Raw genomic sequence first — 15,030 nt, 5'->3', positions numbered from 1 at the left:
TCCTGATAAACGCAGGGCCGAGAGATGTGGAGACAGCAGGACACCATCAAAGGGAAAGAGCCTCAAGAAGCTGCTCGGGAGACATGCTCCTGAGTGCAAGCCTGGGGTGGGTCCTCTGACCAAAAATCTCTCTCCCACACGATGTAAGAACTGTGACCCCTTCACTCTGCCTAAAACCCCTCCGATGGACAGAGGCTTAACTGAGTTTCTTCTTGAAGTCTCAGCGACTTTGAGAAATCTAAGTTGTGTTTTCTCTCTCAAAATTAATTTGAAAAGGTTTTCCCCACAAGCACCACCTGTGGCTCAAATGGTAAAGAATCTGCCTGCAATGTGGGAGACCCAAGTTTGATTCCTGGGTCAGGAAAATCCCTTGGAGAAGAAAATAAGAACTCTCTCCAGTATTCTTGCCTGGAGAATTCCATGGATAGAGGAGCCTGGAGGGCTACAATCCATGGGATTGCAAAGAGTCAGACACAGCTGAGCAACTAATGTTTTCACTTTCACAAGCCCTAAGTGGGGTCAGTGAGAGAAGAGGCAATTTGTTGGGAAATGTGAAGAGGTCATTTTGGAGCAGGGATTATGAGAAAGCAGGCAGGGGGCCAGATGCCAGCTGCCCAGAGGCATGTGGGGAAGCAGGGAGGAAGAACCCAGAGTGGGGAACAGCAGGACCCAGATTTCCACGTCTGCACTTCGGGGCCTCCTGCTGCTGCTCCTTCACCTCTCACCCCCTCACTCCTACCTCGTCCTCCTCCTGGAGCAGACTTCAGACCAGTTCCACAGGGAGACGTGAATCCCTGTGAGAAACATGGCAGAGCTAATCATTAGATTGGCCTTATATTTTTAATTACTTTGTACATTTTATAGAATTTTATAGTCTTGCCTGGGGATCCAAACAACAATCTTAACTGTTTTTAGAGAAAATAATGATCTTCCCAGGTGGCACTAGTGGTGAAGAATCTGCCTGCCAATTCAGGAGATGCAAGAGATGTGTGTTCGATCCCTGGGTTGGTAAGATCCCTTGGAGAAGGAAATGGCAACCCACTCCAGTATTCTTTTTTTTTTTTCCACTCTAGTATTCTTGCCTGGAAATTTCCTAGGACAGAGGAGGCTGGCAAGTTACAGTCCACGGGGTCACAAAGAGTCGGACATGACTGAGCACACACACACACACAAAATTCCAAACACCTGGATTACTTTTATAGTTTTTTTCTTCCAGTTTCATTGAGTTATAATTGATACACAGCACTGTGTAAGTTTAAGGTATGCTGCATAATGATGTGACTTATATACATCACGAGATGATGACCACAAAAGTTAGTGAACATCCATCATCTTATGTAGAAACAAAATAAAAGAAATAGAGGTAAAAAATGTTTTCCTTATGTGAATTACATTTTTTAAATGAGATCTATTACTTGTTTTCTGATTACAAAAGTAATACATGTAATAATAAACGTGAAAATACGAAGAAGAGAATTGAAACCACTGGCAGTTTCACTGTAGAAACACCCTATGCAGTCACTGAGGCAGCACACACTGCCGGCCATGAGCCAGAACTCACGCATTGGCCTCTCCAGCTGCAGAACTGGAACTCATTTCGTCGACTGCTGTTAGATGTGGCCACATAACTAAATTCCTAGCCAATGAGCATGAATGGAAGCTACATGTGCCACTTCTGGGCCCGGCCCGTGGAAAGCTCCCACACTTGCACTCAGTGTGCCCTTCCTTTCCTGCTGGCTGCAATCAAGATGGTCTCTAAGGCAACCTTGGAGACCCTACCAGCCTCGGTCCTGTAGGAGTTTGTAGAGGAGGGGCCCCTGCCAAGCTGCATGTCACCCAGCAAGGTTAAGTAACCTCCGGTAGTACAGTCTCCACTCTGTCCTACAGCTCACCTGCCCCACTGATGTACCTAAGGGCTCTCTAGATCTGTCTGCTGCTGCTGCTGCTAAGTCGCTTCAGTCGTGTCCGACTCTGTGCGACCCCATAGACGGCAGCCCACCAGGCTCCCCTGTCCCTGGGATTCTCCAGGCAAGAATACTGGAGTGGGTTGCTATTTCCTTCTCTACTAGATCTGTCTAGTAACCTGTAAATAGTCTACCACAGGCCTAGCATAACAACAGGCCCTCAGCAAGCATTCTTGTTTGATCACTGATCAACTGATAGGCTGAATACGTAGATTCTCAGTGAAACGACTCCTGAAGAATCCCCTTCTTTCTACAGCTGCAAACCTTTTCATACTGGAGTTGAGGCCTTGCTATCCAACAGCCCCATTGCCAGCCTGGCTGGGAAGCCTCCGGTGGGCCAAGCAGTTCTCCACTTCTTTGTTTCCCCCACCAGGAAGCATGACTATAAACCTTTCAAAATGGTAGGCTCCAGCAAGGAAAGAGTTTAATGCTTATTTTACAGATCTGGAGTGTCCGGGGGAATGCCATATCATCACATCTAAATTCTAACAAGAATCTGCCGGCACGAGTTGTGTACAACATGCATGTATGGGTGGGTCAATCTGTGTACAATTTTCCCTGCTAAAGCACATGTTGGTTCCAGGCATGCAGACAGGTGTCGTCTAGAACACAGAAGATAAAGTAAATGTCTCCCACGAGTAAAGGCAATAAGCAATGGAAAAGTGAAATTAGAGGACTAGAATTGAAGAGCAAGAAAAATATAAGAAGGAAAATGCTTAAACTGAAAAAATAAAGATGAACAAATGTATATTAAAGAAAAATTTTTAAATGATAGTATTTAAAAAAGAAAGAAAGAAAGACTAAGATCCAGGTGAAAGCCCTGAGATTTTCCAGCTTCCCTGTGGCTGCTGGCTGGGTGAGGCTGGTTGGAGCCTGGCTCAAGTGAGCAGGGGCGGGTCTTTCCACAGTTGCTGGATTTAATGGGCATCCCAAGACCCTTTCCCCTACTTTCTCCGCCATGAACATACCTCAGTGTGGAATTACGCTAACTATTGTGGAATTGCCTCTCAAGACCAGTTTAACAGCTTGTTTGAGCCAGAGGGATGTAAGGCTGAGATTCATGGAAATAGACTTGGCCCAGGACCCCCAGTTCTGTGGTGTTACACCTTGTGCCACTCAACAGATGTAAAAGGAACCTTCCAAGAGGACTCATAACCTGGTCTCCTGCATTGCTGGCAGATTCTTTACCATCCGAGCCACCAGGGAAGCCCCACTGCCACCGTACTTGCCTCTATATGTGTCTATGTGGCAGCTTGCCACTCCAAAGTCTTTCCAGAAGCCCCCATCAGGGCATGGCCCCCTAGGATAAGCACTGTGCCCACCAGACCCTGCCCACAGACCCTGAGCTCCTGCCCTCTCCCTACTCTGTGTGTTTCCATGCTGTTTCGTGCCCTCAACAAAACTAGCAAGTAAGCAAGGTTTATCTTGCCCATTCTCCCTACGTCTGTGCCTCATAACCTCACCTGCGCCATCCTGTCACGGTCTTGCCTTTAGCTGGCCAGCTTCCCTCTAAAACGACCGGCTGGTTGATGCTGAAGGGTATGTACATTTCAAGTAAGGCTCCTAGACATCAAGTGCCTTCAAGATCCACGAGGAGGAAACTATCAGGATAGAATTTCAAGCACATTTCAGATATTGGAGCCATACAGTGACCTGCAGATCCTTCCCAAACCACACCCCATGGATTCTAATAATTCACTGAATGTTTTAGATGGTCTGTGCCCCAGGACATGAGTCTCCAGAGTCAACATGCTTTCCTGACCCCCATCATCTGGCCAGTCTCACTGTGGAAGTGATAGCCATGCGGTAACCCTGGAGTGCAAAGCTGTTGACACCTCTTCCCCAGCTGACAAGAAGGTGTGTGTACCACAGCTCTGAAGGCTTCATGCATGCTCAATGAAACCATAAAGAGCTGGAACTAGGAAAATTCAAGTGATTTTTATCATGGCTTCCACTTCCTCCCACCCTGATCAGCCGTTCCTGGAGCTATGCCGGCAGAGCACAGTGAACGGACCTGTGCTGCCCATCCCCCACCCCCAGGTTCTGAGCCCTCCTACTGCCACAGGATGTTCCATCACACAAGGAGCAACGACAATCAAAGAGGAAAAGCAGGAAAAGCTGAGGGCTGGTGGTAGGTGCATAGCACAGCCAGCCTTCAGGACCATGGGTCCACCCTCCAGGTACAAGCTCTTACAGAACACAGGACATTCCATCATTGTCTCATCTGATCCTCAGGCATCCTGTGGAGGCAGGTACTACTCCAGGAGGAAACTGGGTGAGTCACACAGTTGCTATCTGACAGCAGAACACGAACTTTCCAGTTTCTTTTCTAGTGTTCTTTTCACTCTATTGCACTATCCCCTGGGCAAATACCTCTCACTCTAGGCAATTATTTTCCCCCAATAAATAGTATAAAGATGCCTATTAAGAAGGTGATTGTTTAAAAAAAAAAAAAAGAAGGTGATTGTTAGCTCCCAACTCTAGCCAGAAAAAGGCCATGGGCCCAGAGGCTGGGTGGAAAGGAGCCACCTCTTCCCCCTCGTTGCCTGCCTCTTGGAAATACTAGAGTGGGTTGTCATTTCCTCCTTCAGGGGATCTTCCCAACCCAGAGATCAAAACTGCATCTCCTGCATTAGTAGGCAGATTCTTTACCACTGAGCCACCTGGGAAGCCCAATGGAATACTCAGTTCAGTTCAGTCGCTCAGTCGTGTCCAACTCTGTGACCCCATGAACCACAGCACGCCAGGCCTCCCTGTCCATCACCAAGTGCCAGAGTCCACCCAAACCCATGTCCATTGAGTCGGTGATGCCATCCAACCATCTTATCCTCTGTCGTCCCCTTCTCCTACCTTCAATCTTTCCCAACATCAGGGTCTTTTCAAATGAGTCAGCTCTTCATATCAGGTGGCCAAAATATTGGAGCTTCAGCTTCAACATCAGTCCTTCCAATGAACACCCAGGACTGATCTCCTTTAGTATGCACTGATTGGATCTCCTTGCAGTCCAAGGGACCCTCAAGAGTCTTCTCCAACACCACAGTTCAAATGGAATATGACTCAGCCATAAAAAAGAAGAAAATCTGGCCATTTGCAACAACATGGATGGACCTCAAAGATATTATGCTAAGTGAAATAAGTCAGAGAAAGACAAATACTGTATGATCTCACTTATATGTGGAAGCTAAAAAGTCTGCACTCATAGCAACAGAAAACAGGTTGGTGGGTGCCAGAGTCAGATCTGGCTGGGGATGGGAGAAATGGATGAAAGGGTTCAAAATGCATAAATATCCAGTTACACAGTAAATAAGTCACATGAATGTGACGTATGGCGTGATGACTATAGTTGATAATACTGCACTGTGTGTTTGAGAGCTGCTTAAAAAGTAGATCTTAAATTTCCCATCACACAAACACAAAAATGTTTATGTTGGATGATGGATATTAAGTAGACATGTCACAGTACACACAAATATCAAATCACTATGCTATATCTGAAACTAATATAATGCTATGCGTGTGTGTGTGCATGCATGCTAAGTGACTTCAGTCATGTCCGACTCTTCTCGATCCCATGGACTGTAGCCAGCCAGGTTCCTCTGTCCATGGGATTCTCCAGGCAAGAATACTGGAGTGGGTTGCCATGCCCTCCTCCAAGGGACCTTCCTGACCCAGGAATTGAACCTGCATCTCTTAGACCTTCTGCATTGGCAGGCAGGTTTTTTACCACTAGCACCACCTAGGAAGCCCTGTTGTTTATTCTGCCCATTTTTAAATAGGGTATTTTGAGCCACCAATCATGTATTTAATTGATTAATGTAAATATTAACAATTTCTAAACAACAGAACATAATACATAAATTCAGATAAAATCTGATATCTAAGTGGGTGCTTCCAGAGATTGCATGTGCAGGTCTTTGTGGAAAACGTAATTTCTTAATAAAGTGATCTCTAAAGGTATTTTCTCACTAATTGCCCATTGTTTTCTATTATAAACAGTGAGGAGTAGGAGGAATAATATGCTAATCTGAAAATGTTTTCTCTAAGACTACTAAAAAGCATGTCACGGAAATCAAACAATTGAACACTAACCAATGATCCTAGTCACCCCTTCACAGTTTGAGTTTCCCACTCAGCAGCCATATTGGCAGCTTGTCTTCCTTCTGCAACCTCCAATTTCCCATGATGCCCAGCTCTACATCCACTGCATCCATCTATGTGGCTTTACCCGCCTTCATACTTGATAAGGCTGGGTAGTACCCTCGAGCCTCATGGCCTAACACAGAACACTTTAATTTTGAGGGTGGAGAATACATAAAATGAATTATTCCCCTGCTTTGTTAGGTGTAGAATGTTGTGTGTTGTGTTTACTTTGAAAGAGGTTTATTCATACTACGCATGACATCCAAAAATATCATACAAAGGCCCTTATCAAATTTATAAGGCTTCCCTTATATAGCCAGGGTCATCATAAAATGTTTTGTGAAGTGAGGACGTAAGGCCATTTCCTATCTGGTCAATGCTGTTTCCAGTCTCCACAAGGCTTTCAGGAAAAGAAAATTTTCTTTTTTTTTTTTTACATTTTTTTCATTTATTTTTATTAGTTGGAGGCTAGTTACTTTACAATATTGTAGTGGTTTTTGCCATACATTGACATGAATCAGCCATGGATTTACATGTGTTCCCCATCCCCATCCTCCCTCCCACCTCCCTCCCCATCCCATCCCTCTGGGTCTTCCCAGTGCACCAGCCCTGAGCACTTGTCTCATGCATCCAACCTGGGCTGGTGATCTGTTTCACACTTGATAATATACATGTTTCAATGATATTCTCTCAGATCATCCCACCCTCGCCTTCTCCCACAGAGTCCAAAAGTCTGTTCTATACATCTGTGTCTCTTTTTCTATCCTGCATATAGGGTCATCGTTACCATCTTTTTAAATTCCATTAGTATACTGTATTAGTGTTTATCTTTCTGGCTTACTTCACTCTGTATAATGGGCTCCAGTTTCATCCATCTCATTAGAACTGATCCAAATGAATTCTTTTTAATGGCTGAGTAATACTCCATTGTGTATATGTACCACAGCTTCCTTATCCATTCGTCTGCTGATGGGCATCTAGGTTGCTTCCATGTCCTGGCTATTATAAACAGGATTGCGATGAACATTGGGGTACACGTGTCTCTTTCAGTTCTGGTTTCCTCGGTGTGTATGCCCAGGAGTGGGATTGCTGGGTCATATGGCAGTTCTATTTCCAGTTTTTTAAGGAATCTCCACACTGTTCTCCATAGTGGCTCTACTAGTTTGCATTCCCACCAACAGTGTAAGAGGGTTCCCTTTTTTCCACACCCTCTCCAGCATTTATTGCTTGTAGACTTTTGGATAGCAGCCATTCTGACTGGCATGTAATGGTACCTCATTGAGGTTTTGATTTGCATTTCTCTGATAATGAGTGATGTTGAGCATCTTTTCATGTGTTTGTTAGCCATCTGTATGTCTTCTTTGGAGAAATGTCTATTTAGTTCTTTGGCCCATTTTTTGTTTGGGTCATTTATAGAAAAAGATAATTTTCTATGCTAAACACAGAATGGATGTTCCTCATTGGAAACAATGATTTGTTTATCAGTGATTGATGCTACCAAAAATAACAAGTTAAGAGCCATGGATTTTCCTTCTTTACATTTTAGTGAATTGGTCAAATAGATAGTTTAACTTAAAGGATTGTCCCACTAATTCCAAGAGATAAGAAAAGAATGGTACAGATTCAATCATTCTCATATACTTGCTAAAATGATGGAAAAACCCATGCTCATGATAAAACTAAATTCTCCTTTCTTAAAAAAAAATTTTTTATTTATTTTATTTGGTTACATTGGGTCTTAGTTACAGCATGTAGGATCTAGTTCCCTGACCAGGGATCAAACCCAGGGCCCCCTCCATTGGGAACACAGAGTGTTAGCCACTGGACCACCAGGGAAATCCCTAAATTCTTAGGAAATTCCTAAATTCTACTTTATTTTTAAAGGAGGGATCATCATGCTAATCACCAAGTTATAAAACTCAAGAATTATTTTAAAATTATCCAGAGGTCCTCCAAGACCCCCCTTTCTTCAGGACACTGATCATCAGGCCTGGACCCTGCAGGGCATCTGCCTGCCTCTGAGGTAAGCAGCGGTGAAACATCGTCTCTGAGCAACCCCTCAAGAGCCTGTGTTGTCCTCTGAGCGTGGAGCAGGGAGGGGGCTGGACACATAGTTTCTAGCATTTCAGAGGCGGTTCTACGAGCTCTCATAAAACTTCGTATGGAACTTTACAAAGAAGGTTCAATGAGGCCTCCCTTCCCTTTTGCCCCGAGTCAGAAAAATGAAGCCGAGGCTGCATAGCAGAGATAACTCCAGGCTGCAGGTCTGGATCGGCCTCATCACTCACTGGCTCTGGGTTCCCCGTGTTTCCATCTGCCATCTTGAAAGTACTTCTGGCAGCTCCCAAATTCAACCAGAGGAACAAAGCCGGTAGGAGACAGATGAGGAAGATAACTGGCTCACAGCGTTGTGGTGGCTGGTAGGGCAAGTCTGAAGGCCATCAGGGGGTGGGTTGGTGTCCACAAGAGCAGCTGTAAGGCCTTCAGTCTGCTTGCATGGGGCCCACTCAGATGACCCAGGCCCACCGCCCTTGCCTAAAGTCAACCGAGTACTTACTGCAGTTACCTCTTCCAAATACCTCACAACTGTACCTGGAAGGACGTTAGACTGAATAACCAGGGACTTCAGCATTGCCAGGTGGACACATCGAACAGACTCTAACCCCAGACATGTGAAACGATGACCCCCCCCAACTTCACATACTCAGGAGGTTTTCAATTTGCTAAAAGGGTGGGTAAAAAGAACTCCATGAAAATCACATTTTAAACTACCAACCTCATTCTCTCATATTTGCTAACATGAAGTGAAGTGAAAATCTCTCAGTCGTGTCCAGCTCTTTGTGACCCAAGGGCTATACAGTCCATGGGATTCTTTAGGCCAGAATACTCGAGTAGGTAGCCTTTCCCTTCTCCAGGGGATCTTCCCAACCCAGGGATTGAACCCAGGTCTCCTGCATTGCAGGCAGATTCTTTACCAGCTGAGCCCAAGGGAAGCCCAAGTACAATAGAGTGGGTAGCCTATCTCTTCTCCAGCAGATCTTCCCAACCCAGGAATCGAACTGGGGTCTCCTGCATTGCAGGTGGATTCTTTACCAACTGAGCTATCAGGGAAGCCCATTTGCTAACGTACATACATATAGTTCCATATAATTCCATTATTTTTACAATAATGGTAATCATTGTACACATAGCCTATTTTCTGCTATTTTCATCTAACTTTATTTAAGCACATCCTTATACTGATATTTTCTACATGATATCCATATTTTCCAATTAATTTATAACATTCATTCATGTTACTATACTATAATTTTAAGTCATAGCTCCTTTTCTGATATCCACATAGTTCCAAATGTTTACCATTTAGAAATCACCACTGTGGATATTTTTACGCAAATAGCTTTTTAAGTGTTTAGACAAAAGCACTCCTGTCACTTCTTCATTTCCTCCAACTCATCAAGCCCACTGCAGATGTCACACTAACACCCGCCCACACAGCACCAGAGGAGGTGAAGTGAGGGACCTCCATCTGTTCACTTTTAGGTCCTTCAACTGATTGGATGAAGCCCACCACGTTATGGAAGTAACTTATTTTACTTGAAATCTATTGATTTAACAGGCAATCACATCTTTTTTGGGAGGAGGGTGCTTCCCAGGGGGTACTAGTGGTAAAGAATCCATCTGCCAATGAGGAGATGTGGGAGAAGTATGTTCAATCCCTGGATTGGGAAGATCTCCTGGAGAAGGGCATGGCAATCCACCCCAGTATTCTTGCCTGGAGAATCCCATGGACAGAGGAACCTGGCGGGCTACAGACCATAGGGTCACAAAGAGTCAGACACAGCTGAAGTGACTGAGCACACATGCACATCTTTTTTTGCCCAGAAGCATGCAGGATCTTAGTTCTCCAACCAGGGATCAAATCCGTGCCCCCTGTACTGGGAGCTGGGAGTCTTAACCACTGGACCACCAGGGAAATGCCAAAGTTTGCTTGACTGCTTCTTTGCAGTAATTATTATCCGAGTTTTGGTCCCTTTCTTTTACTGTAGTTGTTTGGTGTGTTTTTTTTTTTTTTTTTTCTGGTTTATTTGAGGGTTGTCTTTTACCAAGTTGCCCTTTGCTCTGTCAGAAATGAACTATTGGCACAAAGCAGCCAGGCCTGCGGGTGTTCTGTAAATTCTTGGTGCCTGAGTGACTGCAAGTGACCTGCTGGTAGGTGATCACCTCACCCGGGATGCTGTGTGCAGATGTGGTTGTGGAATGTGCGCCCTCTGCTGGCTGCCTCTAGAATTGAACGTTGATCTTGAGACCGTCAGAATTCCCTCAGAATCGAGAACATGATCTCTGCACAGTGGTAAGAATTTTCTGGCTAAAGTGATATTTTAATAAAAACAAAAACTACTTCCATGCTTATTCAAGTTGCCATCTTAAGAGAAACACTGTTCATATGGGCTCTTGTAGAGGGGGACTGGTGGAGAAGGACGTGGCAACCCACGCCACTATTCTTGCCTCTAGAATCCCATGGACAGAGGAGCCTGTTTGACCACTGTCCATGGGGTCGCACAGAGTCGGACACGACTGAAGCGACTTAGCAGCAGCAGCAGCAGCAGCGGGGGGGACTGGCATGGCAAAAAGAGAAAGTCTGAACATTTTAATTTCATGTTTAGGGGAGCAGTGGAAGATGGGGAGCACTGAGGCCAGGGTTCCTGGAAGTGCTGACGAGCAGTAAAGGGCCACATGGCACACAGAGGTTGCCAACGTCCACAAACGACGTCTGGTTAAATTTGCACTTTAGCTCAACAATGAATAATTTCAGTATAAGTATGTCATCTGTGGTGTTTTGTTGTTGTGTTAGTCACTCGGTCATGTCTGACTCTTTGTGACTGTAGCCCGCCAGGTTCCTCGGTCCATGGGATTTCCCAAGCAAGAATACTGGGATAGGTTGCCATTTCCCTCTCCATGGGATCTTTCTGATCTGGGGATCTAATCCCGGTCTCCTGTATTGCAGGCAGATTCTTTACCACTGTGCCACCTGAGAAGCCCTGTAATATTTGAGACATACTAAAAAAAAAAAAGTATTCATTGCTTAACTGAAAAGCAGTTCTGAAGGGAGCCTGCATTTTATCTAGCACCCCAAAAGGTAGGAAAGAGAGAAAAGGCCCGCCCACAGTCTAAGAAGGCTGGAAGCTGGTGGCAGCGGAGTCATCAGACCAGAGAGGCAGTGAGCCCCAGAGAGCCAGATCCCCTGCTGACATGCTGGTAGCAGGTTCATCCACACAATATGAGCTTTGGCAGCCCGTGGCCTCCTCTCCTCAGGGGACACCTCAGTAGCCACAGTATGAGCCGTGCAAACGAGCCATGTTGCTCCTGCCTCCTCACTTCTCCTGGGGCCCAGAGGCCCTTCACCCCACAACTCTGACCCCTCCTGCCCCCTGCATGACAATTTCAGAACCTCAACTGCCCACTCGCCTGTTTGGGGAACTTCCCAGGAGAATCTGAAGCCAAGCAGCTGCCAGTTTCCTCCCGCTCATCCCCAGAAAACAGTTTCTTAGCCTCTTTACTTGCTTTTCTTCCCTCAGGCTTGTGTACAGAACATCCAGTGTCTGGCATCGCAGTGAACTCTGCACTGTGTTGTAGATGGCCCACTCCTGTGCACCCTTCTGGATCCTCAAGAGTTAAGCTGGGCCCTGTTGTGAATGAAACTAGGGATGCGAGCTGTGTTCCTTCTTTCTCTCTCTCTCCCCGCCCCCCCATTTGCTTCTAGAGTAAATTTTTGGAATTTTGAAGTGCTGATCTCAGAATAGATAGGTTTATAGAGTTACACCAGCTTACCTCATGCTGACTTAAGACACTGGGTTATCACAGACAAGTATTTAAAGTACATCAAAGAGAACAAGAGACACCAAGATAACAAAGCAGCTGTTCTCTGTGCCTGATTTATAGGGACAGTGACTCCATAAGGACCAGGTTGTTCTTCTCATCCCAAGACCTGGCATCTCACAGGGACAGATCAGGGAGGAAAACTGGGGGAAGATGAACACAGTTTTCTTAACATCACTAGGAAAAGATCACACTCTTTTTTAATTAACTTAGGTCTTTGTAAAGGATGACATCCCCTCATCACATTATGAGATCCAAGTTGATCATTGTGGGTGCGATGGACCACATCTCTTACGATATTAATTACATGGCTCCCCTCCCCTACAGCTCTGGGAACAGCTCAGTTTAGCCTGGAAACACAGGATAAATGTATATTTGTTGGGGGCACCCAGAAGGGAGACCCTAGAAACTCCTCTAACTCAGATGAGATCACCATCATCTACTCTTCCTTCTCTTGTTTCATTTCAAAGACTTGAGATAGAACAAATAAACTGTACCGAAATGAACAGCTGCTTGGGGCTTAGACCGGCTCAGGCGCCTCCTTGTCAGGAGGCTGATGGGAGCGTACAGCGAAGCCTGCAAGCCTGGCCCCGCTCTGGGCAGAGGGCCCTCCACTTTTGCTGCAGAATCTCTCACCATCAAGGTCTCCAAGGCTTGAGGATGTAGCCCACCCTGACAGCCCGCCCCCCTGCAACTCCCTGAAAGGATATGCTCCCCCTGGAACCCCTGCCCCCACTCAGGTCAGGTGACCCAGCCTTGACAGGGCACTTGCACTGGACTCACTTTAGGAAGCACCTGTCATCCCATCACACCGTTCACAACTTCCTCGGCTATTCTGGAAGTGGCTTCTGCACATCGACTCAGTGCTGGTCCTCGTTAGCCTTTGGCTGTCTGCTGTGGATATTCTTACCTGGGCTGCTGTATCTTCCACCAGGTGGAAAGCTGTTTCAGAGGAAGGGCCTGGTGTGATGCTGATATACATAGTACAAACCTCCAATAAGTATTTCAGGAATAAATACTGAGTGTCTGCATTCGGCTCCCTAACTCTGAAGAATGTGGGAGCTAGCGGCCAACAGAGCATCACTTCACTCATCAGAAGAGGCAAATTCCAGCAAAGTTAACCCAGCATATTTGTATAAATGACATCTTTCATGTCATACATATTATGTGTCATACATTATACATGTGTATATGTTATAATTTCCATGACAAAGATGAAGACTCAAGCGGCAAAACCCCGTGTTCCCCCTAAAGTTAAAATACAAAAATCAAAAACTTCAGAAATGAAACTAATATTTTCCAACCACTTATTAAAAGGAAAATGGTAATTTTCTGAAAAAGGATCTTACTATCCAGAATTAGTCACAGAACAAAGGCCGTAGTGCTCTCACATCTAGGGGAGCATACCCAGGAGGAGAAAGGAGAGTATGGCTTCCGCAGCCACCTGAGCCCCGCACCCTCTCCCGGGGCTCCCGTGCCCACCTGGCCCTGGGCACCGCAGGTATGGCCATTACCATATCACAGGTGCTGACTTCTGGAAGCCAGTTTCCTTCCTGCAGGATGCTCATACACCCATAAAAATGAAGAAATGAGGAAACCGTGCCGAAGCAGGCCTGACCTAAGTTCTGTTTGTTTTTTGTTTTTTTAATTCTGACTCCAGGCAGCCCTCGTGGGTGGGGAAATGCTGCCCAGTCACAAGCTTGCAGGATGGGCAGGTGCGTGGAGCTGCTGCTCCGCGGGAGAGGGCGGCGGGCATGAGGCCAGAAGGGAACCGCCTCTTAGGCAATGTCCTCTCCCCCCGACTGCAGCAGGAAGGGCCTCTCAGGGACCAGGAGGAGTAACCAACACACACAGACCCACCTGCTTCTCTCCCACCTTCCATGGAGGTTGCAAAGGGAGAGAAGAAACCTGGAAAACTAACTCAAAGTAATAAAATCTCCATCTTCAAAATCCTGAAGCACGGAGAGCTTAGATCCTTTAGTGCTAAATTTGGTCTTGGCTCATTTACAATTATTTACACTTTGTTAATTTTGCCTCTTCAACTCAAGTTTAACTTCCCCCAAGGCAGAGAATAACATAATTTTAGTACCATTTTCCCCCTATGTCTAGTGCAGTCTCAAATATGTTGTGTATTAATGGACTAAAATGAGCCAGGAGTAGTTACATGTATCATAGTAGCATGTCCCAGTATGTAATATCTGCCACTCAGATCAGTCCACGAGGAGACCCAACATGTATGGGCTTCTTTTCAAGGACAGGAGACTTCACTAGAAGCTGCTACTGCAGTCCAGGGCTGAGAATGTGTCCCAGTTTGGACCTTGATCTTTCCGGCCAGCTCAAGAGAGCTCAACAGAACTGGGTGGAGGTCAAGGGTGATAGCCCCTGGGACCTGAGAGTGGTGAGTCTGTGTCTCTAGCAGGTGAGGACTGCTGCCTGCATCACGTGGGCCTGGAGGCCACTCTCCTCCAGGAGCAGAGGGACATGGAGCAGGAGTTAGGGTGTTAGGGTGGGCGTGTGGGGAGTTGCAGAGGTCACACCCAGGCATCAGAGGCTGCCACAGGAGCAGAACAGCAGTAGCTGAATCTGTGCAGGACAGTGTTCTCTGCCATCCAGTTGGTGGCAACTGAGAATCTTCCAAACATGACACTGGCAAGACTAACAAGCCATCTTCTCAGAGGGGTTTGCTCCAACTTACTCATTTTTAACCACGGCACCCCCTCTCCCCACCTCCTTCTCTCCTGACCCCCTAAGCGGGTCAGTGTGAATCAGGCTTGCTCCTGAAACTTGAACTCCAGGCTTGAGCCCAGGGGCCTCTCTCTGGGTGTCCTGATTCTCTACTCCAGGGCTCCAGAAGCACAGAGCAGCTGCAGCCACTCTGCGCCTGCAGACCCCTCCTCTTCGCTTTCTGGCAGAGTGGAAGCAAGTTTCATACTGAGTCTGTGTCTCCTCACACAGACTCCACAGAAGCATGCAGTTCCTGGAGGTGGGACGCTAAGGAACCTGTAATATGTATCTGTAACTAGATGTCGCCGGAGTCTTCCTGTCC

The sequence above is a fragment of the Cervus elaphus genome, chromosome 30 (genome assembly GCF_910594005.1).
Source record: "Cervus elaphus chromosome 30, mCerEla1.1, whole genome shotgun sequence".
NCBI lineage: Eukaryota > Metazoa > Chordata > Mammalia > Artiodactyla > Cervidae > Cervus > Cervus elaphus.
This window is presented reverse-complemented; position numbering follows the sequence as displayed.